This window comes from Nematostella vectensis, chromosome 5, assembly GCF_932526225.1.
Source record: "Nematostella vectensis chromosome 5, jaNemVect1.1, whole genome shotgun sequence".
NCBI lineage: Eukaryota > Metazoa > Cnidaria > Anthozoa > Actiniaria > Edwardsiidae > Nematostella > Nematostella vectensis.
The window spans coordinates 18,704,353-18,724,203 of NC_064038.1; the positions used below are offsets into that span (position 1 = coordinate 18,704,353).

At 46.4% G+C, this 19,851-nt stretch overlaps 88 non-coding genes and 17 pseudogenes across 88 annotated transcripts; all 105 read left to right on the forward strand.

Moving 5' to 3' along the window:
• The first annotated feature begins 14 nt into the window (after positions 1-14).
• Positions 15-133, forward strand: LOC125564910. The gene has a single exon (XR_007309928.1). It is a non-coding gene; the product is annotated as a 5S ribosomal RNA (ribosomal RNA).
• Positions 134-200: 67 nt separating this feature from the next.
• Positions 201-319, forward strand: LOC125565369. The gene has a single exon (XR_007310383.1). It is a non-coding gene; the product is annotated as a 5S ribosomal RNA (ribosomal RNA).
• Positions 320-386: 67 nt separating this feature from the next.
• On the forward strand, positions 387-505 carry LOC125564525. The gene has a single exon (XR_007309544.1). It is a non-coding gene; the product is annotated as a 5S ribosomal RNA (ribosomal RNA).
• Positions 506-572: 67 nt separating this feature from the next.
• On the forward strand, positions 573-691 carry LOC125565385. Its single transcript, XR_007310398.1, has one exon. It is a non-coding gene; the product is annotated as a 5S ribosomal RNA (ribosomal RNA).
• A 67-nt stretch (positions 692-758) lies between these two features.
• Positions 759-877, forward strand: LOC125563421. The gene has a single exon (XR_007308439.1). It is a non-coding gene; the product is annotated as a 5S ribosomal RNA (ribosomal RNA).
• A 67-nt stretch (positions 878-944) lies between these two features.
• LOC125564073 lies at positions 945-1,063 on the forward strand. Its single transcript, XR_007309092.1, has one exon. It is a non-coding gene; the product is annotated as a 5S ribosomal RNA (ribosomal RNA).
• A 67-nt stretch (positions 1,064-1,130) lies between these two features.
• Positions 1,131-1,249, forward strand: LOC125566762 (annotated as a pseudogene).
• A 67-nt stretch (positions 1,250-1,316) lies between these two features.
• On the forward strand, positions 1,317-1,435 carry LOC125566884 (annotated as a pseudogene).
• A 67-nt stretch (positions 1,436-1,502) lies between these two features.
• LOC125566344 lies at positions 1,503-1,621 on the forward strand. Its single transcript, XR_007311351.1, has one exon. It is a non-coding gene; the product is annotated as a 5S ribosomal RNA (ribosomal RNA).
• Positions 1,622-1,688: 67 nt separating this feature from the next.
• LOC125566355 lies at positions 1,689-1,807 on the forward strand. Its single transcript, XR_007311362.1, has one exon. It is a non-coding gene; the product is annotated as a 5S ribosomal RNA (ribosomal RNA).
• Positions 1,808-1,874: 67 nt separating this feature from the next.
• Positions 1,875-1,993, forward strand: LOC125563721. Its single transcript, XR_007308741.1, has one exon. It is a non-coding gene; the product is annotated as a 5S ribosomal RNA (ribosomal RNA).
• Positions 1,994-2,060: 67 nt separating this feature from the next.
• On the forward strand, positions 2,061-2,179 carry LOC125566366. The gene has a single exon (XR_007311373.1). It is a non-coding gene; the product is annotated as a 5S ribosomal RNA (ribosomal RNA).
• Positions 2,180-2,246: 67 nt separating this feature from the next.
• LOC125563722 lies at positions 2,247-2,365 on the forward strand. Its single transcript, XR_007308742.1, has one exon. It is a non-coding gene; the product is annotated as a 5S ribosomal RNA (ribosomal RNA).
• Positions 2,366-2,432: 67 nt separating this feature from the next.
• Positions 2,433-2,551, forward strand: LOC125565587. The gene has a single exon (XR_007310599.1). It is a non-coding gene; the product is annotated as a 5S ribosomal RNA (ribosomal RNA).
• Positions 2,552-2,710: 159 nt separating this feature from the next.
• On the forward strand, positions 2,711-2,829 carry LOC125566377. The gene has a single exon (XR_007311384.1). It is a non-coding gene; the product is annotated as a 5S ribosomal RNA (ribosomal RNA).
• A 67-nt stretch (positions 2,830-2,896) lies between these two features.
• LOC125564183 lies at positions 2,897-3,015 on the forward strand. The gene has a single exon (XR_007309203.1). It is a non-coding gene; the product is annotated as a 5S ribosomal RNA (ribosomal RNA).
• A 67-nt stretch (positions 3,016-3,082) lies between these two features.
• On the forward strand, positions 3,083-3,201 carry LOC125563697. The gene has a single exon (XR_007308717.1). It is a non-coding gene; the product is annotated as a 5S ribosomal RNA (ribosomal RNA).
• Positions 3,202-3,268: 67 nt separating this feature from the next.
• LOC125563723 lies at positions 3,269-3,387 on the forward strand. Its single transcript, XR_007308743.1, has one exon. It is a non-coding gene; the product is annotated as a 5S ribosomal RNA (ribosomal RNA).
• A 67-nt stretch (positions 3,388-3,454) lies between these two features.
• On the forward strand, positions 3,455-3,573 carry LOC125565589. Its single transcript, XR_007310601.1, has one exon. It is a non-coding gene; the product is annotated as a 5S ribosomal RNA (ribosomal RNA).
• Positions 3,574-3,732: 159 nt separating this feature from the next.
• On the forward strand, positions 3,733-3,851 carry LOC125566191. The gene has a single exon (XR_007311198.1). It is a non-coding gene; the product is annotated as a 5S ribosomal RNA (ribosomal RNA).
• A 67-nt stretch (positions 3,852-3,918) lies between these two features.
• LOC125567030 lies at positions 3,919-4,037 on the forward strand (annotated as a pseudogene).
• A 67-nt stretch (positions 4,038-4,104) lies between these two features.
• Positions 4,105-4,223, forward strand: LOC125566388. Its single transcript, XR_007311395.1, has one exon. It is a non-coding gene; the product is annotated as a 5S ribosomal RNA (ribosomal RNA).
• Positions 4,224-4,290: 67 nt separating this feature from the next.
• On the forward strand, positions 4,291-4,409 carry LOC125565590. Its single transcript, XR_007310602.1, has one exon. It is a non-coding gene; the product is annotated as a 5S ribosomal RNA (ribosomal RNA).
• A 67-nt stretch (positions 4,410-4,476) lies between these two features.
• LOC125565081 lies at positions 4,477-4,595 on the forward strand. The gene has a single exon (XR_007310099.1). It is a non-coding gene; the product is annotated as a 5S ribosomal RNA (ribosomal RNA).
• Positions 4,596-4,662: 67 nt separating this feature from the next.
• On the forward strand, positions 4,663-4,781 carry LOC125566192. Its single transcript, XR_007311199.1, has one exon. It is a non-coding gene; the product is annotated as a 5S ribosomal RNA (ribosomal RNA).
• A 67-nt stretch (positions 4,782-4,848) lies between these two features.
• LOC125566694 lies at positions 4,849-4,967 on the forward strand (annotated as a pseudogene).
• A 67-nt stretch (positions 4,968-5,034) lies between these two features.
• On the forward strand, positions 5,035-5,152 carry LOC125565940. Its single transcript, XR_007310948.1, has one exon. It is a non-coding gene; the product is annotated as a 5S ribosomal RNA (ribosomal RNA).
• A 67-nt stretch (positions 5,153-5,219) lies between these two features.
• Positions 5,220-5,338, forward strand: LOC125567061 (annotated as a pseudogene).
• Positions 5,339-5,405: 67 nt separating this feature from the next.
• Positions 5,406-5,524, forward strand: LOC125566399. The gene has a single exon (XR_007311406.1). It is a non-coding gene; the product is annotated as a 5S ribosomal RNA (ribosomal RNA).
• Positions 5,525-5,591: 67 nt separating this feature from the next.
• On the forward strand, positions 5,592-5,710 carry LOC125564097. The gene has a single exon (XR_007309116.1). It is a non-coding gene; the product is annotated as a 5S ribosomal RNA (ribosomal RNA).
• A 67-nt stretch (positions 5,711-5,777) lies between these two features.
• On the forward strand, positions 5,778-5,896 carry LOC125565752. Its single transcript, XR_007310763.1, has one exon. It is a non-coding gene; the product is annotated as a 5S ribosomal RNA (ribosomal RNA).
• A 67-nt stretch (positions 5,897-5,963) lies between these two features.
• Positions 5,964-6,082, forward strand: LOC125566455. The gene has a single exon (XR_007311464.1). It is a non-coding gene; the product is annotated as a 5S ribosomal RNA (ribosomal RNA).
• Positions 6,083-6,149: 67 nt separating this feature from the next.
• Positions 6,150-6,268, forward strand: LOC125564005. The gene has a single exon (XR_007309024.1). It is a non-coding gene; the product is annotated as a 5S ribosomal RNA (ribosomal RNA).
• Positions 6,269-6,335: 67 nt separating this feature from the next.
• LOC125566410 lies at positions 6,336-6,454 on the forward strand. Its single transcript, XR_007311417.1, has one exon. It is a non-coding gene; the product is annotated as a 5S ribosomal RNA (ribosomal RNA).
• Positions 6,455-6,521: 67 nt separating this feature from the next.
• On the forward strand, positions 6,522-6,640 carry LOC125566421. The gene has a single exon (XR_007311429.1). It is a non-coding gene; the product is annotated as a 5S ribosomal RNA (ribosomal RNA).
• Positions 6,641-6,707: 67 nt separating this feature from the next.
• Positions 6,708-6,826, forward strand: LOC125565989. Its single transcript, XR_007310997.1, has one exon. It is a non-coding gene; the product is annotated as a 5S ribosomal RNA (ribosomal RNA).
• Positions 6,827-6,893: 67 nt separating this feature from the next.
• LOC125564665 lies at positions 6,894-7,012 on the forward strand. Its single transcript, XR_007309684.1, has one exon. It is a non-coding gene; the product is annotated as a 5S ribosomal RNA (ribosomal RNA).
• A 63-nt stretch (positions 7,013-7,075) lies between these two features.
• LOC125563668 lies at positions 7,076-7,194 on the forward strand. Its single transcript, XR_007308688.1, has one exon. It is a non-coding gene; the product is annotated as a 5S ribosomal RNA (ribosomal RNA).
• A 66-nt stretch (positions 7,195-7,260) lies between these two features.
• Positions 7,261-7,379, forward strand: LOC125566733 (annotated as a pseudogene).
• A 67-nt stretch (positions 7,380-7,446) lies between these two features.
• LOC125566695 lies at positions 7,447-7,565 on the forward strand (annotated as a pseudogene).
• Positions 7,566-7,632: 67 nt separating this feature from the next.
• LOC125563658 lies at positions 7,633-7,751 on the forward strand. The gene has a single exon (XR_007308678.1). It is a non-coding gene; the product is annotated as a 5S ribosomal RNA (ribosomal RNA).
• Positions 7,752-7,818: 67 nt separating this feature from the next.
• Positions 7,819-7,937, forward strand: LOC125564858. The gene has a single exon (XR_007309876.1). It is a non-coding gene; the product is annotated as a 5S ribosomal RNA (ribosomal RNA).
• Positions 7,938-8,004: 67 nt separating this feature from the next.
• On the forward strand, positions 8,005-8,123 carry LOC125565762. Its single transcript, XR_007310773.1, has one exon. It is a non-coding gene; the product is annotated as a 5S ribosomal RNA (ribosomal RNA).
• A 67-nt stretch (positions 8,124-8,190) lies between these two features.
• Positions 8,191-8,309, forward strand: LOC125566383. The gene has a single exon (XR_007311390.1). It is a non-coding gene; the product is annotated as a 5S ribosomal RNA (ribosomal RNA).
• Positions 8,310-8,376: 67 nt separating this feature from the next.
• On the forward strand, positions 8,377-8,495 carry LOC125565847. The gene has a single exon (XR_007310856.1). It is a non-coding gene; the product is annotated as a 5S ribosomal RNA (ribosomal RNA).
• A 67-nt stretch (positions 8,496-8,562) lies between these two features.
• LOC125563229 lies at positions 8,563-8,681 on the forward strand. The gene has a single exon (XR_007308248.1). It is a non-coding gene; the product is annotated as a 5S ribosomal RNA (ribosomal RNA).
• Positions 8,682-8,748: 67 nt separating this feature from the next.
• LOC125564455 lies at positions 8,749-8,867 on the forward strand. Its single transcript, XR_007309473.1, has one exon. It is a non-coding gene; the product is annotated as a 5S ribosomal RNA (ribosomal RNA).
• A 67-nt stretch (positions 8,868-8,934) lies between these two features.
• Positions 8,935-9,053, forward strand: LOC125563422. The gene has a single exon (XR_007308441.1). It is a non-coding gene; the product is annotated as a 5S ribosomal RNA (ribosomal RNA).
• Positions 9,054-9,120: 67 nt separating this feature from the next.
• Positions 9,121-9,239, forward strand: LOC125564509. The gene has a single exon (XR_007309528.1). It is a non-coding gene; the product is annotated as a 5S ribosomal RNA (ribosomal RNA).
• Positions 9,240-9,306: 67 nt separating this feature from the next.
• LOC125565903 lies at positions 9,307-9,424 on the forward strand. The gene has a single exon (XR_007310912.1). It is a non-coding gene; the product is annotated as a 5S ribosomal RNA (ribosomal RNA).
• Positions 9,425-9,491: 67 nt separating this feature from the next.
• Positions 9,492-9,610, forward strand: LOC125563423. Its single transcript, XR_007308442.1, has one exon. It is a non-coding gene; the product is annotated as a 5S ribosomal RNA (ribosomal RNA).
• A 67-nt stretch (positions 9,611-9,677) lies between these two features.
• LOC125563890 lies at positions 9,678-9,796 on the forward strand. Its single transcript, XR_007308909.1, has one exon. It is a non-coding gene; the product is annotated as a 5S ribosomal RNA (ribosomal RNA).
• Positions 9,797-9,863: 67 nt separating this feature from the next.
• LOC125566419 lies at positions 9,864-9,982 on the forward strand. Its single transcript, XR_007311427.1, has one exon. It is a non-coding gene; the product is annotated as a 5S ribosomal RNA (ribosomal RNA).
• Positions 9,983-10,049: 67 nt separating this feature from the next.
• LOC125566909 lies at positions 10,050-10,168 on the forward strand (annotated as a pseudogene).
• A 67-nt stretch (positions 10,169-10,235) lies between these two features.
• Positions 10,236-10,354, forward strand: LOC125566432. The gene has a single exon (XR_007311440.1). It is a non-coding gene; the product is annotated as a 5S ribosomal RNA (ribosomal RNA).
• Positions 10,355-10,421: 67 nt separating this feature from the next.
• LOC125564553 lies at positions 10,422-10,540 on the forward strand. The gene has a single exon (XR_007309572.1). It is a non-coding gene; the product is annotated as a 5S ribosomal RNA (ribosomal RNA).
• Positions 10,541-10,607: 67 nt separating this feature from the next.
• LOC125563425 lies at positions 10,608-10,726 on the forward strand. Its single transcript, XR_007308444.1, has one exon. It is a non-coding gene; the product is annotated as a 5S ribosomal RNA (ribosomal RNA).
• A 67-nt stretch (positions 10,727-10,793) lies between these two features.
• Positions 10,794-10,912, forward strand: LOC125565801. Its single transcript, XR_007310812.1, has one exon. It is a non-coding gene; the product is annotated as a 5S ribosomal RNA (ribosomal RNA).
• A 67-nt stretch (positions 10,913-10,979) lies between these two features.
• LOC125566146 lies at positions 10,980-11,098 on the forward strand. Its single transcript, XR_007311153.1, has one exon. It is a non-coding gene; the product is annotated as a 5S ribosomal RNA (ribosomal RNA).
• Positions 11,099-11,165: 67 nt separating this feature from the next.
• LOC125567048 lies at positions 11,166-11,284 on the forward strand (annotated as a pseudogene).
• Positions 11,285-11,351: 67 nt separating this feature from the next.
• Positions 11,352-11,470, forward strand: LOC125566442. Its single transcript, XR_007311451.1, has one exon. It is a non-coding gene; the product is annotated as a 5S ribosomal RNA (ribosomal RNA).
• Positions 11,471-11,537: 67 nt separating this feature from the next.
• Positions 11,538-11,656, forward strand: LOC125564066. Its single transcript, XR_007309085.1, has one exon. It is a non-coding gene; the product is annotated as a 5S ribosomal RNA (ribosomal RNA).
• A 67-nt stretch (positions 11,657-11,723) lies between these two features.
• LOC125565591 lies at positions 11,724-11,842 on the forward strand. The gene has a single exon (XR_007310603.1). It is a non-coding gene; the product is annotated as a 5S ribosomal RNA (ribosomal RNA).
• Positions 11,843-11,909: 67 nt separating this feature from the next.
• Positions 11,910-12,028, forward strand: LOC125563426. Its single transcript, XR_007308445.1, has one exon. It is a non-coding gene; the product is annotated as a 5S ribosomal RNA (ribosomal RNA).
• A 63-nt stretch (positions 12,029-12,091) lies between these two features.
• LOC125564239 lies at positions 12,092-12,210 on the forward strand. The gene has a single exon (XR_007309259.1). It is a non-coding gene; the product is annotated as a 5S ribosomal RNA (ribosomal RNA).
• A 67-nt stretch (positions 12,211-12,277) lies between these two features.
• On the forward strand, positions 12,278-12,396 carry LOC125566511. Its single transcript, XR_007311520.1, has one exon. It is a non-coding gene; the product is annotated as a 5S ribosomal RNA (ribosomal RNA).
• Positions 12,397-12,463: 67 nt separating this feature from the next.
• LOC125566999 lies at positions 12,464-12,582 on the forward strand (annotated as a pseudogene).
• A 67-nt stretch (positions 12,583-12,649) lies between these two features.
• Positions 12,650-12,768, forward strand: LOC125563659. The gene has a single exon (XR_007308679.1). It is a non-coding gene; the product is annotated as a 5S ribosomal RNA (ribosomal RNA).
• A 67-nt stretch (positions 12,769-12,835) lies between these two features.
• LOC125564859 lies at positions 12,836-12,954 on the forward strand. Its single transcript, XR_007309877.1, has one exon. It is a non-coding gene; the product is annotated as a 5S ribosomal RNA (ribosomal RNA).
• Positions 12,955-13,021: 67 nt separating this feature from the next.
• LOC125567083 lies at positions 13,022-13,140 on the forward strand (annotated as a pseudogene).
• Positions 13,141-13,207: 67 nt separating this feature from the next.
• LOC125565140 lies at positions 13,208-13,326 on the forward strand. The gene has a single exon (XR_007310157.1). It is a non-coding gene; the product is annotated as a 5S ribosomal RNA (ribosomal RNA).
• Positions 13,327-13,393: 67 nt separating this feature from the next.
• On the forward strand, positions 13,394-13,512 carry LOC125565671. Its single transcript, XR_007310682.1, has one exon. It is a non-coding gene; the product is annotated as a 5S ribosomal RNA (ribosomal RNA).
• A 67-nt stretch (positions 13,513-13,579) lies between these two features.
• LOC125566324 lies at positions 13,580-13,698 on the forward strand. Its single transcript, XR_007311331.1, has one exon. It is a non-coding gene; the product is annotated as a 5S ribosomal RNA (ribosomal RNA).
• A 67-nt stretch (positions 13,699-13,765) lies between these two features.
• LOC125564526 lies at positions 13,766-13,884 on the forward strand. Its single transcript, XR_007309545.1, has one exon. It is a non-coding gene; the product is annotated as a 5S ribosomal RNA (ribosomal RNA).
• Positions 13,885-13,951: 67 nt separating this feature from the next.
• Positions 13,952-14,070, forward strand: LOC125565799. The gene has a single exon (XR_007310810.1). It is a non-coding gene; the product is annotated as a 5S ribosomal RNA (ribosomal RNA).
• Positions 14,071-14,137: 67 nt separating this feature from the next.
• Positions 14,138-14,256, forward strand: LOC125563427. The gene has a single exon (XR_007308446.1). It is a non-coding gene; the product is annotated as a 5S ribosomal RNA (ribosomal RNA).
• A 67-nt stretch (positions 14,257-14,323) lies between these two features.
• LOC125564074 lies at positions 14,324-14,442 on the forward strand. Its single transcript, XR_007309093.1, has one exon. It is a non-coding gene; the product is annotated as a 5S ribosomal RNA (ribosomal RNA).
• A 67-nt stretch (positions 14,443-14,509) lies between these two features.
• On the forward strand, positions 14,510-14,628 carry LOC125566763 (annotated as a pseudogene).
• Positions 14,629-14,695: 67 nt separating this feature from the next.
• LOC125566885 lies at positions 14,696-14,814 on the forward strand (annotated as a pseudogene).
• Positions 14,815-14,881: 67 nt separating this feature from the next.
• LOC125566453 lies at positions 14,882-15,000 on the forward strand. The gene has a single exon (XR_007311462.1). It is a non-coding gene; the product is annotated as a 5S ribosomal RNA (ribosomal RNA).
• A 67-nt stretch (positions 15,001-15,067) lies between these two features.
• On the forward strand, positions 15,068-15,186 carry LOC125564175. The gene has a single exon (XR_007309195.1). It is a non-coding gene; the product is annotated as a 5S ribosomal RNA (ribosomal RNA).
• A 67-nt stretch (positions 15,187-15,253) lies between these two features.
• Positions 15,254-15,372, forward strand: LOC125564660. Its single transcript, XR_007309679.1, has one exon. It is a non-coding gene; the product is annotated as a 5S ribosomal RNA (ribosomal RNA).
• Positions 15,373-15,439: 67 nt separating this feature from the next.
• Positions 15,440-15,558, forward strand: LOC125566464. Its single transcript, XR_007311473.1, has one exon. It is a non-coding gene; the product is annotated as a 5S ribosomal RNA (ribosomal RNA).
• Positions 15,559-15,625: 67 nt separating this feature from the next.
• On the forward strand, positions 15,626-15,744 carry LOC125564645. Its single transcript, XR_007309664.1, has one exon. It is a non-coding gene; the product is annotated as a 5S ribosomal RNA (ribosomal RNA).
• A 67-nt stretch (positions 15,745-15,811) lies between these two features.
• LOC125565592 lies at positions 15,812-15,930 on the forward strand. Its single transcript, XR_007310604.1, has one exon. It is a non-coding gene; the product is annotated as a 5S ribosomal RNA (ribosomal RNA).
• Positions 15,931-16,089: 159 nt separating this feature from the next.
• LOC125563999 lies at positions 16,090-16,208 on the forward strand. Its single transcript, XR_007309018.1, has one exon. It is a non-coding gene; the product is annotated as a 5S ribosomal RNA (ribosomal RNA).
• Positions 16,209-16,275: 67 nt separating this feature from the next.
• LOC125563428 lies at positions 16,276-16,394 on the forward strand. The gene has a single exon (XR_007308447.1). It is a non-coding gene; the product is annotated as a 5S ribosomal RNA (ribosomal RNA).
• A 67-nt stretch (positions 16,395-16,461) lies between these two features.
• On the forward strand, positions 16,462-16,580 carry LOC125566475. The gene has a single exon (XR_007311484.1). It is a non-coding gene; the product is annotated as a 5S ribosomal RNA (ribosomal RNA).
• Positions 16,581-16,647: 67 nt separating this feature from the next.
• On the forward strand, positions 16,648-16,766 carry LOC125563724. Its single transcript, XR_007308744.1, has one exon. It is a non-coding gene; the product is annotated as a 5S ribosomal RNA (ribosomal RNA).
• A 67-nt stretch (positions 16,767-16,833) lies between these two features.
• Positions 16,834-16,952, forward strand: LOC125564634. The gene has a single exon (XR_007309653.1). It is a non-coding gene; the product is annotated as a 5S ribosomal RNA (ribosomal RNA).
• A 159-nt stretch (positions 16,953-17,111) lies between these two features.
• On the forward strand, positions 17,112-17,230 carry LOC125566193. The gene has a single exon (XR_007311200.1). It is a non-coding gene; the product is annotated as a 5S ribosomal RNA (ribosomal RNA).
• A 67-nt stretch (positions 17,231-17,297) lies between these two features.
• Positions 17,298-17,416, forward strand: LOC125566856 (annotated as a pseudogene).
• Positions 17,417-17,483: 67 nt separating this feature from the next.
• LOC125566486 lies at positions 17,484-17,602 on the forward strand. Its single transcript, XR_007311495.1, has one exon. It is a non-coding gene; the product is annotated as a 5S ribosomal RNA (ribosomal RNA).
• Positions 17,603-17,669: 67 nt separating this feature from the next.
• Positions 17,670-17,788, forward strand: LOC125565593. Its single transcript, XR_007310605.1, has one exon. It is a non-coding gene; the product is annotated as a 5S ribosomal RNA (ribosomal RNA).
• Positions 17,789-17,855: 67 nt separating this feature from the next.
• LOC125565082 lies at positions 17,856-17,974 on the forward strand. The gene has a single exon (XR_007310100.1). It is a non-coding gene; the product is annotated as a 5S ribosomal RNA (ribosomal RNA).
• A 67-nt stretch (positions 17,975-18,041) lies between these two features.
• Positions 18,042-18,160, forward strand: LOC125565594. The gene has a single exon (XR_007310606.1). It is a non-coding gene; the product is annotated as a 5S ribosomal RNA (ribosomal RNA).
• Positions 18,161-18,227: 67 nt separating this feature from the next.
• Positions 18,228-18,346, forward strand: LOC125566859 (annotated as a pseudogene).
• Positions 18,347-18,413: 67 nt separating this feature from the next.
• Positions 18,414-18,531, forward strand: LOC125565941. The gene has a single exon (XR_007310949.1). It is a non-coding gene; the product is annotated as a 5S ribosomal RNA (ribosomal RNA).
• Positions 18,532-18,598: 67 nt separating this feature from the next.
• LOC125567084 lies at positions 18,599-18,717 on the forward strand (annotated as a pseudogene).
• Positions 18,718-18,784: 67 nt separating this feature from the next.
• On the forward strand, positions 18,785-18,903 carry LOC125566497. The gene has a single exon (XR_007311506.1). It is a non-coding gene; the product is annotated as a 5S ribosomal RNA (ribosomal RNA).
• A 67-nt stretch (positions 18,904-18,970) lies between these two features.
• On the forward strand, positions 18,971-19,089 carry LOC125564098. Its single transcript, XR_007309117.1, has one exon. It is a non-coding gene; the product is annotated as a 5S ribosomal RNA (ribosomal RNA).
• Positions 19,090-19,156: 67 nt separating this feature from the next.
• LOC125566508 lies at positions 19,157-19,275 on the forward strand. The gene has a single exon (XR_007311517.1). It is a non-coding gene; the product is annotated as a 5S ribosomal RNA (ribosomal RNA).
• Positions 19,276-19,342: 67 nt separating this feature from the next.
• On the forward strand, positions 19,343-19,461 carry LOC125566327. Its single transcript, XR_007311334.1, has one exon. It is a non-coding gene; the product is annotated as a 5S ribosomal RNA (ribosomal RNA).
• A 67-nt stretch (positions 19,462-19,528) lies between these two features.
• On the forward strand, positions 19,529-19,647 carry LOC125566696 (annotated as a pseudogene).
• A 67-nt stretch (positions 19,648-19,714) lies between these two features.
• LOC125564195 lies at positions 19,715-19,833 on the forward strand. Its single transcript, XR_007309215.1, has one exon. It is a non-coding gene; the product is annotated as a 5S ribosomal RNA (ribosomal RNA).
• Positions 19,834-19,851: the final 18 nt, after the last annotated feature.

Here is a 19,851-nt window from a genome sequence, read left to right on the forward strand (position 1 = left end):
CACACAGTTCTATCGTCTACGGCCATACCACTTAGAAAGCACCGGTTCTCGTCCGATCACCGAAGTTAAGCTCAGTAGGGCGCGGTAAGTACTTGGATGGGTGACCGCTTCGGAATACCGTGTGCTGTAGACTTTTCCTTTTTGTTACCAAAGTACTCACAGGACTGTTATATAATAGATAGATCTTACACAGTTCTGTCCTCTACGGCCATACCACTGAGAAAGCACAGGTTCTCGTCCGATCACCGTAGTTAAGCTCAGTAGGGCACGGTTAGTACTTGGATGGGTGACCGCCTGGGAATACCGTGTGCTGTAGGCATTTCCTTTTTGTTTTCGAAGTACTAACAGGACTGTTATATAATAGATAGATCTTACACAGTTCTATCGTCTACGGCCATACCACTGAGAAAGCACCGGTTCTCGTCCGATCACCGAAGTTAAGCTCAGTAGGGCGCTGTTAGTACTTGGATGGGTGACCGCCTGGGAATACCGTGTGCTGTAGGCATTTCCTTTTTGTCATCGAAGTACTCACAGGACTGTTATATAATATATATTTCTTACACAGTTCTGTCGTCTACGGCCATACCACTGAGAAAGAACCGGTTCTCGTCCGATCACCGAAGTTAAGCTCAGTAGGGCGCGGTAAGTACTTGGATGGGTGACCGCTTCGGAATACCGTGTGCTGTAGGCATTTCCTTTTTGTTACCAAATTACTCACAGGACTGTTATATAAAATCTATTTCTTACACAGTTCTGTCGTCTACGGCCATACCACTGAGAAAGCACCGGTTCTCGTCCGATCACCGTAGTTAAGCTCAGTAGGGCACGGTTAGTACTTGGATGGGTGACCGCCTGGGAATACCGTGTGCTGTAGGCATTTCCTTTTTGTTATCGAGGTACTCACAGGACTGTTATATAATAGATAGATCTTAAACAGTTCTGTCGTCTACGACCATACCACTGAGAAAGCACCGGTTCTCGTCCGATCACCGAAGTTAAGCTCAGTAGGGCGCGGTTAGTACTTGGATGGGTGACCGCCTGGGAATACCGTGTGATGTAGGCATTTCCTTTTTGTCATCGAAGTACTCACAGGACTGTTAGATAATAGATAGATCTTACACAGTTCTATCGTCTACGGCCATACCACTTAGAAAGCACCGATTCTCGTCCGATCACCGAAGTTAAGTTCATTAGGGCGCGGTAAGTACTTGGATGGGTGACCGCTTCGGAATACCGTGTGCTGTAGGCATTTCCTTTTTGTTATCGAGGTACTGACAGGACTGTTATATAATAGATAGAAGTTACACAGTTCTATCGTTTACGGCCATACCACTGAGAAAGCACCAGTTCTTGTCCGATCACAGAACTTAAAGTCAGTAGGGCACGGTTAGTACTTGGACGGGTGACCGCCTGGGAATACCGTGTGCTGTAGGCATTTCCTTTTTGTTATCGAGGTACTCACAGGACTGTTATATAATAGATAGATTTTAAACAGTTCTATCGTCTACGGCCATACCACTGAGAAAGCACCGGTTCTCGTCCGATCACCGAAGTTAAGCTCAGTAGGGCGCGGTTAGTACTTGGATGGGTGACCGCCTGGGAATACCGTGTGCTGTAGGCATTTCCTTTTTGTCATCGAAGTACTCACAGGACTGTTATATAAAATCTATTTCTTACACAGTTCTGTCGTCTACGGCCATACCACTGAGAAAGCACCGGTTCTCGTCCGATCACCGAAGTTAAGCTCAGTAGGGCGCGGTTAGTACTTGGATGGGTGACCGCCTGGGAATACCGTGTGCTGTAGGCATTTCCTTTTTGTCATCGAAGTACTCACAGGACTGTTATATAATATATATTTCTTACACAGTTCTGTAGTCTACGGCCATACCACTGAGAAAGCACCGGTTCTCGTCCGATCACCGAAGTTAAGCTCAGTAGGGCGCGGTTAGTACTTGGATGGGTGACTGCCTGGGAATACCGTGTGCTGTAGGCATTTCCTTTTTGTCATCGAAGTACTCACAGGACTGTTATATAATAGATAGATCTTACACAGTTCTATCGTCTACGGCCATACCACTGAGAAAGCACCGGTTCTCGTCCGATCACCGAAGTTAAGCTCAGTAGGGCGCGGTTAGTACTTGGATGGGTGACCGCCTGGGAATACCGTGTGCTGTAGGCATTTCCTTTTTGTCATCGAAGTACTCACAGGACTGTTATATAATATATATTTCTTACACAGTTCTGTAGTCTACGGCCATACCACTGAGAAAGCACCGGTTCTCGTCCGATCACCGAAGTTAAGCTCAGTAGGGCGCGGTTAGTACTTGGATGGGTGACTGCCTGGGAATACCGTGTGCTGTAGGCATTTCCTTTTTGTCATCGAAGTACTCACAGGACTGTAATATAATAGATAGATCTTACACAGTTCTATCGTCTACGGCCATACCACTTAGAAAGCACCGGTTCTCGTCCGATCACCGAAGTTAAGCTCAGTAGGGCGCGGTAAGTACTTGGATGGGTGACCGCTTCGGAATACCGTGTGCTGTAGGCATTTCCTTTTTGTTACCAAAGTACTCACAGGACTGTTATATAAAATCTATTTCTTGATGGGTGACCGCCTGGGAATACCGTGTGCTGTAGGCATTTCCTTTTTGTCATCGAAGTACTCACAGGACTGTTATATAATATATATTTCTTACACAGTTCTTTCGTCTACGGCCATACCACTGAGAAAGCACCGGTTCTCGTCCGATCACCGAAGTTAAGCTCAGTAGGGCGCGGTTAGTACTTGGATGGGTGACCGCCTGGGAATACCGTGTGCTGTAGGCATTTCCTTTTTGTCATCGAAGTACTCACAGGACTGTTATATAAAATCTATTTCTTACACAGTTCGGTCGTCTACGGCCATACCACTGAGAAAGCATCGGTTCTCGTCCGATCACCGTAGTTAAGCTCAGTAGGGCACGGTTAGTACTTGGATGGGTGACCGCCTGGGAATACCGTGTGCTGTAGGCATTTCCTTTTTGTTTTCGAAGTACTAACAGGACTGTTATATAATAGATAGATCTTACACAGTTCTCTCGTCTACGGCCATACCACTGAGAAAGCACCGGTTCTCGTCCGATCACCAAAGTTAAGCTCAGTAGGGCGCGGTTAGTACTTGGATGGGTGACCGCCTGGGAATACCGTGTGCTGTAGGCATTTCCTTTTTGTCATCGAAGTACTCACAGGACTGTTATATAATATATATTTCTTACACAGTTCTGTCGTCTACGGCCATACCACTGAGAAAGCACCGGTTCTCGTCCGATCACCGAAGTTAAGCTCAGTAGGGCGCGGTTAGTACTTGGATGGGTGACTGCCTGGGAATACCGTGTGCTGTAGGCATTTCCTTTTTGTCATCGAAGTACTCACAGGACTGTTATATAATAGATAGATCTTACACAGTTCTATCGTCTACGGCCATACCACTTAGAAAGCACCGGTTCTCGTCCGATCACCGAAGTTAAGCTCAGTAGGGCGCGGTAAGTACTTGGATGGGTGACCGCTTCGGAATACCGTGTGCTGTAGGCATTTCCTTTTTGTTACCAAAGTACTCACAGGACTGTTATATAAAATCTATTTCTTGATGGGTGACCGCCTGGGAATACCGTGTGCTGTAGGCATTTCTTTTTTGTCATCGAAGTACTCACAGGACTGTTAGATAATAGATAGATCTTACACACTTCTATCGTCTACGGCCATACCACTTAGAAAGCACCGGTTCTCGTCCGATCACCGAAGTTAAGCTCATTAGGGCGCGGTAAGTACTTGGATGGGTGACCGCTTCGGAATACCGTGTGCTGTAGGCATTTCCTTTTTGTTATCGAGGTACTGACAGGACTGTTATATAATAGATAGATGTTACACAGTTCTATCGTTTACGGCCATACCACTGAGAAAGCACCAGTTCTCGTCCGATCACAGAACTTAAAGTCAGTAGGGCACGGTTAGTACTTGGACGGGTGACCGCCTGGGAATAGCGTGTGCGGTAGGCATTTCCTTTTTGTTATCGAGGTACTCACAGGACTGTTATATAATAGATAGATCTTAAACAGTTCTATCGTCTACGGCCATACCACTGAGAAAGCACCGGTTCTCGTCCGATCACCGAAGTTAAGCTCAGTAGGGCGCGGTTAGTACTTGGATGGGTGACCGCCTGGGAATACCGTGTGCTGTAGGCATTTCCTTTTTGTCATCGAAGTACTCACTGGACTGTTATATAATATATATTTCTTACACAGTTCTGTCGTCTACGGCCATACCACTTAGAAAGCACCGGTTCTCGTCCGATCACCGAAGTTAAGCTCAGTAGGGCGCGGTAAGTACTTGGATGGGTGACCGCTTCGGAATACCGTGTGCTGTAGGCATTTCCTTTTTGTTATCGAGGTACTCACAGGACTGTTATATAATAGATAGATCTTAAACAGTTCTGTCGTCTACGACCATACCACTGAGAAAGCACCGGTTCTAGTCCGATCACCGAAGTTAAGCTCAGTAGGGCGCGGTTAGTACTTGGATGGGTGACCGCCTGGGAATACCGTGTGCTGTAGGCATTTCCTTTTTGTCATCGAAGTACTCACAGGACTGTTAGATAATAGATAGATCTTACACACTTCTATCGTCTACGGCCATACCACTTAGAAAGCACCGGTTCTCGTCCGATCACCGAAGTTAAGCTCATTAGGGCGCGGTAAGTACTTGGATGGGTGACCGCTTCGGAATACCGTGTGCTGTAGGCATTTCCTTTTTGTTATCGAGGTACTGACAGGACTGTTATATAATAGATAGATGTTACACAGTTCTATCGTTTACGGCCATACCACTGAGAAAGCACCAGTTCTCGTCCGATCACAGAACTTAAAGTCAGTAGGGCACGGTTAGTACTTGGACGGGTGACCGCCTGGGAATACCGTGTGCTGTAGGCATTTCCTTTTTGTTATCGAGGTACTCACAGGACTGTTATATAATAGATAGATCTTAAACAGTTCTATCGTCTACGGCATACCACTGAGAAAGCACCGGTTCTCGTCCGATCACCGAAGTTAAGCTCAGTAGGGCGCGGTTAGTACTTGGATGGGTGACCGCTTCGGAATACCGTGTGCTGTAGGCATTTCCTTTTTGTTATCGAGGTACTGACAGGACTGTTATATAATAGATAGACGTTACACAGTTCTATCGTTTACGGCCATACCACTGAGAAAGCACCAGTTCTCGTCCGATCACAGAACGTAAAGTCAGTATGGCACGGTTAGTACTTGGACGGGTGACCGCCTGGGAATACCGTGTGCTGTAGGCATTTCCTTTTTGTTATCGAGGTACTCACAGGACTGTTATATAATAGATAGATCTTAAACAGTTCTATCGTCTACGGCCATACCACTGAGAAAGCACCGGTTCTCGTCCGATCACCGAAGTTAAGCTCAGTAGGGCGCGGTTAGTACTTGGATGGGTGACCGCCTGGGAATACCGTGTGCTGTAGGCATTTACTTTTTGTTTTCGAAGTACTAACAGGACTGTTATATAATAGATAGATCTTACACAGTTCTATCGTCTACGGCCATACCACTTAGAAAGCACCGGTTCTCGTCCGATCACCGAAGTTAAGCTCAGTAGGGCGCGGTTAGTACTTGGATGGGTGACCGCCTGGGAATACCGTGTGCTGTAGGCATTTCCTTTTTGTCATCGAAGTACTCACAGGACTGTTATATAATATATATTTCTTACACAGTTCTGTCGTCTAAGGCCATACCACTGAGAAAGCACCGGTTCTAGTCCGATCACCGAAGTTAAGCTCAGTAGGGCGCGGTTAGTACTTGGATGGGTGACCGCCTGGGAATACCGTGTGCTGTAGGCATTTCCTTTTTGTCATCGAAGTACTCACAGGACTGTTATATAATAGATAGATCTTACACAGTTCTATCGTCTACTTCCATACCACTTAGAAAGCACCGGTTCTCGTCCGATCACCGAAGTTAAGCTCAGTAGGGCGCGGTAAGTACTTGGATGGGTGACCGCTTCGGAATACCGTGTGCTGTAGGCATTTCCTTTTTGTTATCGAGGTACTGACAGGACTGTTATATAATAGATAGATGTTACACAGTTCTGTCGTCTACGGCCATACCACTGAGAAAGCACCGGTTCTCGTCCGATCACCGAAGTTAAGCTCAGTAGGGCGCAGTTAGTACTTGGATGGGTGACCGCCTGGGAATACCGTGTGCTGTAGGCATTTACTTTTTGTTTTCGAAGTACTAACAGGACTGTTATATAATAGATAGATCTTACACAGTTCTATCGTCTACGGCCATACCACTGAGAAAGCACCGGTTCTCGTCCGATCACCGAAGTTAAGCTCAGTAGGGCGCGGTTAGTACTTGGATGGGTGACCGCCTGGGAATACCGTGTGCTGTAGGCATTTCCTTTTTGTCATCGAAGTACTCACAGGACTGTTATATAATATATATTTCTTACACAGTTCTGTCGTCTACGGCCATACCACTGAGAAAGCACCGGTTCTCGTCCGATCACCGAAGTTAAGCTCAGTAGGGCGCGGTTAGTACTTGGATGGGTGACCGCCTGGGAATACCGTGTGCTGTAGGCATTTCCTTTTTGTTATCGAAGTACTCACAGGACTGTTATATAATAGATAGATCTTACACAGTTCTATCGTCTACGGCCATACCACTTAGAAAGCACCGGTTCTCGTCCGATCACCGAAGTTAAGCTCAGTAGGGCGCGGTAAGTACTTGGATGGGTGACTGCTTCGGAATACCGTGTGCTGTAGGCATTTCCTTTTTGTTACCAAAGTACTCACTGGACTGTTATATAAAATCTATTTCTTACACAGTTCTGTCGTCTACGGCCATACCACTGAGAAAGCACCGGTTCTCGTCCAATCACCGTAGTTAAGCTCAGTAGGGCACGGTTAGTACTTGGATGGGTGACCGCCTGGGAATACCGTGTGCTGTAGGCATTTCCTTTTTGTTATCGAGGTACTCACAGGATTGTTATATAATAGATCTTAAACAGTTCTGTCGTCTACGACCATACCACTGAGAAAGCACCGGTTCTCGTCCGATCACCGAAGTTAAGCTCAGTAGGGCGTGGTTAGTACTTGGATGGGTGACCGCCTGGGAATACCGTGTGCTGTAGGCATTTCTTTTTGTCATCGAAGTACTCACAGGACTGTTATATAATAGATAGATCTTACACAGTTCTATCGTCTACGGCCATACCACTTAGAAAGCACCGGTTCTCGTCCGATTACCGAAGTTAAGCTCAGTAGATCGCGGTAAGTACTTGGATGGGTGACCGCTTCGGAATACCGTGTGCTGTAGGCATTTCCTTTTTGTTATCGAGGTACTGACAGGACTGTTATATAATAGATAGATGTTACACAGTTCTATCGTTTACGGCCATACCACTGAGAAAGCACCAGTTCTCGTCCGATCACAGAACTTAAAGTCAGTAGGGCACGGTTAGTACTTGGACGGGTGACCGCCTGGGAATACCGTGTGCTGTAGGCATTTCCTTTTTGTTATCGAGGTACTCACAGGACTGTTATATAATAGATAGATCTTAAACAGTTCTATCGTCTACGGCCATACCACTGAGAAAGCACCGGTTCTCGTCCGATCACTGAAGTTAAGCTCAGTAGGGCGCGGTTAGTACTTGGATGGGTGACCGCCTGGGAATACCGTGTGCTGTAGGCATTTCCTTTTTGTTTTCGAAGTACTAACAGGACTGTTATAAAATAGATAGATCTTACACAGTTCTATCGTCTACGGCCATACCACTGAGAAAGCACCGGTTCTCGTCCTATCACCGAAGTTAAGCTCAGTAGGGCGCGGTTAGTACTTGGATGGGTGACCGCCTGGGAATACCGTGTGCTGTAGGCATTTCCTTTTTGTCATCGAAGTACTCACAGGACTGTCATATAATAGATAGATCTTACACAGTTCTATCGTCTACGGCCATACCACTTAGAAAGCACCGGTTCTCGTCCGATCACCGAAGTTAAGCTCAGTAGGGCGCGGTAAGTACTTGGATGGGTGACCGCTTCAGAATACCGTGTGCTGTAGGCATTTCCTTTTTGTTACCAAAGTACTCACAGGACTGTTATATAATATATAATTCTTACACAGTTCTGTCGACTACGGCAATACCACTGAGAAAGCACCGGTTCTCGTCCGATCACCGAAGTTAAGCTCAGTAGGGCGCGGTTAGTACTTGGATGGGTGACCGCCTGAGAATACCGTTCGCGGTAGGCATTTCCTTTTTGTCATCGAAGTACTCACAGGACTGTTATATAATAGATAGATCGCACACAGTTCTATCGTCTACGGCCATACCACTTAGAAAGCACCGGTTCTCGTCCGATTACCGAAGTTAAGCTCAGTAGGGCGCGGTAAGTACTTGGATGGGTGACCGCTTCGGAATACCGTGTGCTGTAGACTTTTCCTTTTTGTTACCAAAGTACTCACAGGACTGTTATATAAAATCTATTTCTTACACAGTTCTGTCGTCTACGGCCATACCACTGAGAAAGCACCGGTTCTCGTCCGATCACCGAAGTTAAGCTCAGTAGGGCGCGGTTAGTACTTGGATGGGTGACCGCCTGGGAATACCGCGTGCTGTAGGCATTTCCTTTTTGTCATCGAAGTACTCACAGGACTGTTATATAATATATATTTCTTACACAGTTCTTTCGTCTACGGCCATACCACTGAGAAAGCACCGGTTCTCGTCCGATCACCGAAGTTAAGCTCAGTAGGGCGCGGTAAGTACTTGGATGGGTGACCGCTTCGGAATACCGTGTGCTGTAGGCATTTCCTTTTTGTTACCAAAGTTCTCACAGGACTGTTATATAAAATCTATTTCTTACACAGTTCTGTCGTCTACGGCCATACCACTGAGAAAGCACCGGTTCTCGTCCGATCACCGTAGTTAAGCTCAGTAGGGCACGGTTAGTACTTGGATGGGTGACCGCCTGGGAATACCGTGTGCTGTAGGCATTTCCTTTTTGTTATCGAGGTACTCACAGGACTGTTATATAATAGATAGATCTTAAACAGTTCTGTCGTCTACGACCATACCACTGAGAAAGCACCGGTTCTCGTCCGATCACCGTAGTTAAGCTCAGTAGGGCGCGGTTAGTACTTGGATGGGTGACCGCCTGGGAATACCGTGTGCTGTAGGCATTTCCTTTTTGTCATCGAAGTACTAACAGGACTGTTATATAATATATATTTCTTACACAGTTCTGTCGTCTACGGCCATACCACTGAGAAACACCGGTTCTCGTCCGATCACCGAAGTTAAGCTCAGTAGGGCGCGGTAAGTACTTGGATGGGTGACCGCTTCGGAATACCGTGTGCTGTAGGCATTTCCTTTTTGTTACCAAAGTACTCACAGGACTGTTATATAAAATCTATTTCTTACACAGTTCTGTCGTCTACGGCCATACCACTGAGAAAGCACCGGTTCTCGTCCGATCACCGTAGTTAAGCTCAGTAGGGCACGGTTAGTACTTGGATGGGTGACCGCCTGGGAATACCGTGTGCTGTAGGCATTTCCTTTTTGTTATCGAGGTACTCACAGGACTGTTATATAATAGATAGATCTTAAACAGTTCTGTCGTCTACGACCATACCACTGAGAAAGCACCGGTTCTCGTCCGATCACCGAAGTTAAGCTCAGTAGGGCGCGGTTAGTACTTGGATGGGTGACCGCCTGGGAATACCGTGTGCTGTAGGCATTTCCTTTTTGTCATCGAAGTACTCACAGGACTGTTAGATAATAGATAGATCTTACACAGTTCTATCGTCTACGGCCATACCACTTAGAAAGCACCGGTTCTCGTCCGATCACCGAAGTTAAGTTCATTAGGGCGCGGTAAGTACTTGGATGGGTGACCGCTTCGGAATACCGTGTGCTGTAGGCATTTCCTTTTTGTTATCGAGGTACTGACAGGACTGTTATATAATAGATAGAAGTTACACAGTTCTATCGTTTACGGCCATACCACTGAGAAAGCACCAGTTCTTGTCCGATCACAGAACTTAAAGTCAGTAGGGCACGGTTAGTACTTGGACGGGCGACCGCCTGGGAATACCGTGTGCTGTAGGCATTTCCTTTTTGTTATCGTGGTACTCACAGGACTGTTATATAATAGATAGATCTTAAACAGTTCTATCGTCTACGGCCATACCACTGAGAAAGCACCGGTTCTCGTCCGATCACCGAAGTTAAGCTCAGTAGGGCGCGGTTAGTACTTGGATGGGTGACCGCCTGGGAATACCGTGTGCTGTAGGCATTTCCTTTTTGTCATCGAAGTACTCACAGGACTGTTATATAATAGAAAGATCTTACACAGTTCTATCGTCTACGGCCATACCACTTAGAAAGCACCGGTTCTCGTCCGATCACCGAAGTTAAGCTCAGTAGGGCGCGGTAAGTACTTGGATGGGTGACCGCCTGGGAATACCGTGTGCTGTAGGCATTTCCTTTTTGTTACCAAAGTACTCACAGGACTGTTATATAAAATCTATTTCTTACACAGTTCTGTCGTCTACGGCCATACCACTGAGAAAGCACCGGTTCTCGTCCGATCACCGTAGTTAAGCTCAGTAGGGCACGGTTAGTACTTGGATGGGTGACCGCCTGGGAATACCGTGTGCTGTAGGCATTTCCTTTTTGTTATCGAGGCACTCACAGGACTGTTATATAATAGATAGATCTTAAAGAGTTCTGTCGTCTACGACCATACCACTGAGAAAGCACCGGTTCTCGTCCGATCACAGAAGTTAAGCTCAGTAGGGCGCGGTTAGTACTTGGATGGGTGACCGCCTGTGAATACCGTGTGCTGTAGGCATTTCCTTTTTGTCATCGAAGTACTCACAGGACTGTTATATAATAGATAGATCTTACACAGTTCTATCGTCTACGGCCATACCACTTAGAAAGCACCGGTTCTCGTCCGATCACCGAAATTAAGCTCAGTAGGGCGCGGTAAGTACTTGGATGGGTGACCGCTTCGGAATACCGTGTGCTGTAGGCATTTCCTTTTTGTTATCGAGGTACTGACAGGACTGTTATATAATAGATAGATGTTACACAGTTCTATCGTTTACGGCCATACCACTGAGAAAGCACCAGTTCTCGTCCGATCACAGAACTTAAAGTCAGTATGGCACGGTTAGTACTTGGACGGGTGACCGGCTGGGAATACCGTGTGCTGTAGGCATTTCCTTTTTGTTATCGAGGTACTCACAGGACTGTTATATAATAGATAGATCTTAAACAGTTCTATCGTCTACGGCCATACCACTGAGAAAGCACCGGTTCTCGTCCGATCACCGAAGTTAAGCTCAGTAGGGCGCGGTTAGTACTTGGATGGGTGACCGCCTGGGAATACCGTGTGCTGTAGGCATTTCCTTTTTGTCATCGATGTACTCACAGGACTGTTATATAATATATATTTCTTACACTGTTCTGTCGTCTACGGCCATACCACTGAGAAAGCACCGGTTCTCGTCCGATCACCGAAGTTAAGCTAAGTAGGGCGCGGTTAGTACTTGGATGGGTGACCGCCTGGGAATACCGTGTGCTGTAGGCATTTCCTTTTTGTCATCGAAGTACTCACAGGACTGTTATATAATAGATAGATCTTACACAGTTCTATCGTCTACGGCCATACCACTTAGAAAGCACCGGTTCTCGTCCGATCACCGAAGTTAAGCTCAGTAGGGCGCGGTAAGTACTTGGATGGGTGACCGCTTCGGAATACCGTGTGCTGTAGGCATTTCCTTTTTGTTACCAAAGTACTCACTGGACTGTTATATAAAATCTATTTCTTACACAGTTCTGTCGTCTACGGCCATACCACTGAGAAAGCACCGGTTCTCGTCCGATCACCGTAGTTAAGCTCAGTAGGGCACGGTTAGTACTTGGATGGGTGACCGCCTGGGAATACCGTGTGCTGTAGGCATTTCCTTTTTGTTATCGAGGTACTCACAGGACTGTTATATAATAGATCTTAAAGAGTTCTGTCGTCTACGACCATACCACTGAGAAAGCACCGGTTCTCGTCCGATCACCGAAGTTAAGCTCAGTAGGGCGTGGTTAGTACTTGGATGGGTTACCGCCTGGGAATACCGTGTGCTGTAGGCATTTCCTTTTTGTCATCGAAGTACTCACAGGACTGTTATATAATAGATAGATCTTACACAGTTCTATCGTCTACGGCCATACCACTTAGAAAGCACCGGTTCTCGTCCGATCACCGAAGTTAAGCTCAGTAGGGCTCCGTAAGTACTTGGATGGGTGACCGCTTCGGAATACCGTGTGCTGTAGGCATTTCCTTTTTGTTATCGAGGTACTGACAGGACTGTTATATAATAGATAGATGTTACACAGTTCTATCGTTTACGGCCATACCACTGAGAAAGCACCAGTTCTCGTCCGATCACAGAACTTAAAGTCAGTAGGGCACGGTTAGCACTTGGACGGGTGACCGCCTGGGAATACCGTGTGCTGTAGGCATTTCCTTTTTGTTATCGAGGTACTCACAGGACTGTTATATAATAGATAGATCTTAAACAGTTCTATCGTCTACGGCCATACCACTGAGAAAGCACCGGTTCTCGTCCGATCACTGAAGTTAAGCTCAGTAGGGCGCGGTTAGTACTTGGATGGGTGACCGCCTGGGAATACCGTGTGCTGTAGGCATTTCCTTTTTGTTTTCGAAGTACTAACAGGACTGTTATATAATAGATAGATCTTACACAGTTCTATCGTCTACGGCCATACCACTGAGAAAGCACCGGTTCTCGTCCTATCACCGAAGTTAAGCTCAGTAGGGCGCGGTTAGTACTTGGATGGGTGACCGCCTGGGAATACCGTGTGCTGTAGGCATTTCCTTTTTGTCATCGAAGTACTCACAGGACTGTTATATAATAGATAGATCTTACACAGTTCTATCGTCTTCGGCCATACCACTTAGAAAGCACCAGTTCTTGTCCGATCACAGAACTTAAAGTCAGTAGGGCACGGTTAGTACTTGGACGGGCGACCGCCTGGGAATACCGTGTGCTGTAGGCATTTCCTTTTTGTTATCGAGGTACTCACAGGACTGTTATATAATAGATAGATCTTAAACAGTTCTATCGTCTACGGCCATACCACTGAAAAAGCACCGGTTCTCGTCCGATCACCGAAGTTAAGCTCAGTAGGGCGCGGTTAGTACTTGGATGGGTGACCGCCTGAGAATACCGTGTGCGGTAGGCATTTCCTTTTTGTCATCGAAGTACTCACAGGACTGTTATATAATAGATAGATCTCACACAGTTCTATCGTCTACGGCCATACCACTTAGAAAGCACCGGTTCTCGTCCGATCACCGAAGTTAAGCTCAGTAGGGCGCGGTAAGTACTTGGATGGGTTACCGCTTTGGAATACCGTGTGCTGTAGACTTTTCCTTTTTGTTACCAAAGTACTCACAGGACTGTTATATAATAGATAGATCTTACACAGTTCTGTCGTCTACGGCCATACCACTGAGAAAGCACAGGTTCTCGTCCGATCACCGTAGTTAAGCTTAGTAGGGCACGGTTAGTACTTGGATGGGTGACCGCTTGTTAATACCGTGTGCTGTAGGCATTTCCTTTTTGTTTTCGAAGTACTAACAGGACTGTTATATAATAGATAGATCTTACACAGTTCTATCGTCTACGGCCATACCACTGAGAAAGCACCGGTTCTCGTCCGATCACCGAAGTTAAGCTCAGTAGGGCGCTGTTAGTACTTGGATGGGTGACCGCCTGGGAATACCGTGTGCTGTAGGCATTTCCTTTTTGTCATCGAAGTACTCACAGGACTGTTATATAATATATATTTCTTACACAGTTCTGTCGTCTACGGCCATACCACTGAGAAAGCACCGGTTCTCGTCCGATCACCGAAGTTAAGCTCAGTAGGGCGCGGTAAGTACTTGGATGGGTGACCGCTTCGGAATACCGTGTGCTGTGAGCATTTCCTTTTTGTTACCAAAGTACTCACAGGACTGTTATATAAAATCTATTTCTTACACAGTTCTGTCGTCTACGGCCATACCACTGAGAAAGCACCGGTTCTCGTCCGATCACCGTAGTTAAGCTCAGTAGGGCACGGTTAGTACTTGGATGGGTGACCGCCTGGGAATACCGTGTGCTGTAGGCATTTCCTTTTTGTTATCGAGGTACTCACAGGACTGTTATATAATAGATAGATCTTAAACAGTTCTGTCGTCTACGACCATACCACTGAGAAAGCACCGGTTCTCGTCCGATCACCGAAGTTAAGCTCAGTAGGGCGCGGTTAGTACTTGGATGGGTGACCGCCTGGGAATACCGTGTGATGTAGGCATTTCCTTTTTGTCATCGAAGTACTCACAGGACTGTTAGATAATAGATAGATCTTACACAGTTCTATCGTCTACGGCCATACCACTTAGAAAGCACCGATTCTCGTCCGATCACCGAAGTTAAGTTCATTAGGGCGCGGTAAGTACTTGGATGGGTGACCGCTTCGGAATACCGTGTGCTGTAGGCATTTCCTTTTTGTTATCGAGGTACTGACAGGACTGTTATATAATAGATAGAAGTTACACAGTTCTATCGTTTACGGCCATACCACTGAGAAAGCACCAGTTCTTGTCCGATCACAGAACTTAAAGTCAGTAGGGCACGGTTAGTACTTGGACGGGTGACCGCCTGGGAATACCGTGTGCTGTAGGCATTTCCTTTTTGTTATCGAGGTACTCACAGGACTGTTATATAATAGATAGATTTTAAACAGTTCTATCGTCTACGGCCATACCACTGAGAAAGCACCGGTTCTCGTCCGATCACCGAAGTTAAGCTCAGTAGGGCGCGGTTAGTACTTGGATGGGTGACCGCCTGGGAATACCGTGTGCTGTAGGCATTTCCTTTTTGTCATCGAAGTACTCACAGGACTGTTATATAATATATATTTCTTACACAGTTCTTTCGTCTACGGCCATACCACTGAGAAAGCACCGGTTCTCGTCCGATCACCGAAGTTAAGTTTAGTAGGGCGCGGTTAGTACTTGGATGGGTGACCGCCTGGGAATACCGTGTGCTGTAGGCATTTCCTTTTTGTCATCGAAGTACTCACAGGACTGTTATATAAAATCTATTTCTTACACAGTTTTGTCGTCTACGGCCATACCACTGAGAAAGCACCGGTTCTCGTCCGATCACCGTAGTTATGCTCAGTAGGGCACGGTTAGTACTTGGATGGGTGACCGCCTGGGAATACCGTGTGCTGTAGGCATTTCCTTTTTGTTTTCGAAGTACTAACAGGACTGTTATATAATAGATAGATCTTACACAGTTCTATCGTCTACGGCCATACCACTGAGAAAGCACCGGTTCTCGTCCGATCACCGAAGTTAAGCTCAGTAGGGCGCGGTTAGTACTTGGATGGGTGACCGCCTGGGAATACCGTGTGCTGTAGGCATTTCCTTTTTGTCATCGAAGTACTCACAGGACTGTTATATAATATATATTTCTTACACAGTTCTGTCGTCTACGGCCATACCACTGAGAAAGCACCGGTTCTCGTCCGATCACCGAAGTTAAGCTCAGTAGGGCGCGGTTAGTACTTGGATGGGTGACTGCCTTGGAATACCGTGTGCTGTAGGCATTTCCTTTTTGTCATCGAAGTACTCACAGGACTGTTATATAATAGATAGATCTTACACAGTTCTATCGTCTACGGCCATACCACTTAGAAAGCACCGGTTCTCGTCCGATCACCGAAGTTAAGCTCAGTAGGGCGCGGTAAGTACTTGGATGGGTGACCGCTTCGGAATACCGTGTGCTGTAGGCATTTCCTTTTTGTTACCAAAGTACTCACAGGACTGTTATATAAAATCTATTTCTTGATGGGTGACCGCCTGGGAATACCGTGTGCTGTAGGCATTTCCTTTTTGTCATCGAAGTACTCACAGGACTGTTATATAATATATATTTCTTACACAGTTCTTTCGTCTACGGCCATACCACTGAGAAAGCACCGGTTCTCGTCCGATCACCGAAGTTAAGCTCAGTAGGGCGCGGTTAGTACTTGGATGGGTGACCGCCTGGAAATACCGTGTGCTGTAGGCATTTCCTTTTTGTCATCGAAGTACTCACAGGACTGTTATATAAAATCTATTTCTTACACAGTTCTGTCGTCTACGGCCATACCACTGAGAAAGCACCGGTTCTCGTCCGATCACCGTAGTTAAGCTCAGTAGGGCACGGTTAGTACTTGGATGGGTGACCGCCTGGGAATACCGTGTGCTGTAGGCATTTCCTTTTTGTTTTCGAAGTACTAACAGGACTGTTATATAATAGATAGATCTTACACAGTTCTATCGTCTACGGCCATACCACTGAGAAAGCACCGGTTCTCGTCCGATCACCGAAGTTAAGCTCAGTAGGGCGCGGTTAGTACTTGGATGGGTGACCGCCTGGGAATACCGTGTGCTGTAGGCATTTCCTTTTTGTCATCGAAGTACTCACAGGTCTGTTATATAATATATATTTCTTACACAGTTCTGTCGTCTACGGCCATACCACTGAGAAAGCACCGGTTCTCGTCCGATCACCGAAGTTAAGCTCAGTAGGGCGCGGTTAGTACTTGGATGGGTGACTGCCTGGGAATACCGTGTGCTGTAGGCATTTCCTTTTTGTCATCGAAGTACTCACAGGACTGTTATATAATAGATAGATCTTACACAGTTCTATCGTCTACGGCCATACCACTTAGAAAGCACCGGTTCTCGTCCGATCACCGAAGTTAAGCTAAGTAGGGCGCGGTAAGTACTTGGATGGGTGACCGCTTCGGAATACCGTGTGCTGTAGGCATTTCCTTTTTGTTACCAAAGTACTCACAGGACTGTTATATAAAATCTATTTCTTGATGGGTGACCGCCTGGGAATACCGTGTGCTGTAGGCATTTCTTTTTTGTCATCGAAGTACTCACAGGACTGTTAGATAATAGATAGATCTTACACACTTCTATCGTCTACGGCCATACCACTTAGAAAGCACCGGTTCTCGTCCGATCACCGAAGTTAAGCTCATTAGGGCGCGGTAAGTACTTGGATGGGTGACCGCTTCGGAATACCGTGTGCTGTAGGCATTTCCTTTTTGTTATCGAGGTACTGACAGGACTGTTATATAATAGATAGATGTTACACAGTTCTATCGTTTACGGCCATACCACTGAGAAAGCACCAGTTCTCGTCCGATCACAGAACTTAAAGTCAGTAGGGCACGGTTAGTACTTGGACGGGTGACCGCCTGGGAATAGCGTGTGCTGTAGGCATTTCCTTTTTGTTATCGAGGTACTCACAGGACTGTTATATAATAGATAGATCTTAAACAGTTCTATCGTCTACGGCCATACCACTGAGAAAGCACCGGTTCTCGTCCGATCACCGAAGTTAAGCTCAGTAGGGCGCGGTTAGTACTTGGATGGGTGACCGCCTGGGAATACCGTGTGCTGTAGGCATTTCCTTTTTGTCATCGAAGTACTCACTGGACTGTTATATAATATATATTTCTTACACAGTTCTGTCGTCTACGGCCATACCACTTAGAAAGCACCGGTTCTCGTCCGATCACCGAAGTTAAGCTCAGTAGGGCGCGGTAAGTACTTGGATGGGTGACCGCTTCGGAATACCGTGTGCTGTAGGCATTTCCTTTTTGTTATCGAGGTACTCACAGGACTGTTATATAATAGATAGATCTTAAACAGTTCTGTCGTCTACGACCATACCACTGAGAAAGCACCGGTTCTAGTCCGATCACCGAAGTTAAGCTCAGTAGGGCGCGGTTAGTACTTGGATGGGTGACCGCCTGGGAATACCGTGTGCTGTAGGCATTTCCTTTTTGTCATCGAAGTACTCACAGGACTGTTAGATAATAGATAGATCTTACACACTTCTATCGTCTACGGCCATACCACTTAGAAAGCACCGGTTCTCGTCCGATCACCGAAGTTAAGCTCAGTAGGGCGCGGTAAGTACTTGGATGGGTGACCGCTTCGGAATACCGTGTGCTGTAGGCATTTCCTTTTTGTTATCGAGGTACTGACAGGACTGTTATATAATAGATAGATGTTACACAGTTCTATCGTTTACGGCCATACCACTGAGAAAGCACGAGTTCTCGTCCGATCACAGAACTTAAAGTCAGTAGGGCACGGTTAGTACTTGGACGGGTGACCGCCTGGGAATACCGTGTGCTGTAGGCATTTCCTTTTTGTTATCGAGGTACTCACAGGACTGTTATATAATAGATAGATCTTAAACAGTTCTATCGTCTACGGCATACCACTGAGAAAGCACCGGTTCTCGTCCGATCACCGAAGTTAAGCTCAGTAGGGCGCGGTTAGTACTTGGATGGGTGACCGCTTCGGAATACCGTGTGCTGTAGGCATTTCCTTTTTGTTATCGAGGTACTGACATGACTGTTATATAATAGATAGACGTTACACAGTTCTATCGTTTACGGCCATACCACTGAGAAAGCACCAGTTCTCGTCCGATCACAGAACGTAAAGTCAGTATGGCACGTTTAGTACTTGGACGGGTGACCGCCTGGGAATACCGTGTGCTGTAGGCATTTCCTTTTTGTTATCGAGGTACTCACAGGACTGTTATATAATAGATAGATCTTAAACAGTTCTATCGTCTACGGCCATACCACTGAGAAAGCACCGGTTCTCGTCCGATCACCGAAGTTAAGCTCAGTAGGGCGCGGTTAGTACTTGGATGGGTGACCGCCTGGGAATACCGTGTGCTGTAGGCATTTACTTTTTGTTTTCGAAGTACTAACAGGACTGTTATATAATAGATAGATCTTACACAGTTCTATCGTCTACGGCCATACCACTTAGAAAGCACCGGTTCTCGTCCGATCACCGAAGTTAAGCTCAGTAGGGCGCGGTTAGTACTTGGATGGGTGACCGCCTGGGAATACCGTGTGCTGTAGGCATTTCCTTTTTGTCATCGAAGTACTCACAGGACTGTTATATAATATATATTTCTTACACAGTTCTGTCGTCTACGGCCATACCACTGAGAAAGCACCGGTTCTCGTCCGATCACCGAAGTTAAGCTCAGTAGGGCGCGGTTAGTACTTGGATGGGTGACCGCCTGGGAATACCGTGTGCTGTAGGCATTTCCTTTTTGTCATCGAAGTACTCACAGGACTGTTATATAATAGATAGATCTTACACAGTTCTATCGTCTACGGCCATACCACTTAGAAAGCACCGGTTCTCGTCCGATCACCGAAGTTAAGCTCAGTACGGCGCGGTAAGTACTTGGATGGGTGACCGCTTCGGAATACCGTGTGCTGTAGGCATTTCCTTTTTGTTATCGAGGTACTGACAGGACTGTTATATAATAGATAGATGTTACACAGTTCTATCGTTTACGGCCATACCACTGAGAAAGCACCAGTTCTCGTCCGATCACAGAACTTAAAGTCAGTAGGGCACGGTTAGTACTTGGACGGGTGACCGCCTGGGAATACCGTGTGCTGTAGGCATTTCCTTTTTGTTATTGAGGTACTCACAGGACTGTTATATAATAGATAGATCTTAAACAGTTCTATCGTCTACGGCCATACCACTGAGAAAGCACCGGTTCTCGTCCGATCACCGAAGTTAAGCTCAGTAGGCCGCGGTTAGTACTTGGATGGGTGACCGCCTGGGAATACCGTGTGCTGTAGGCATTTCCTTTTTGTCATCGA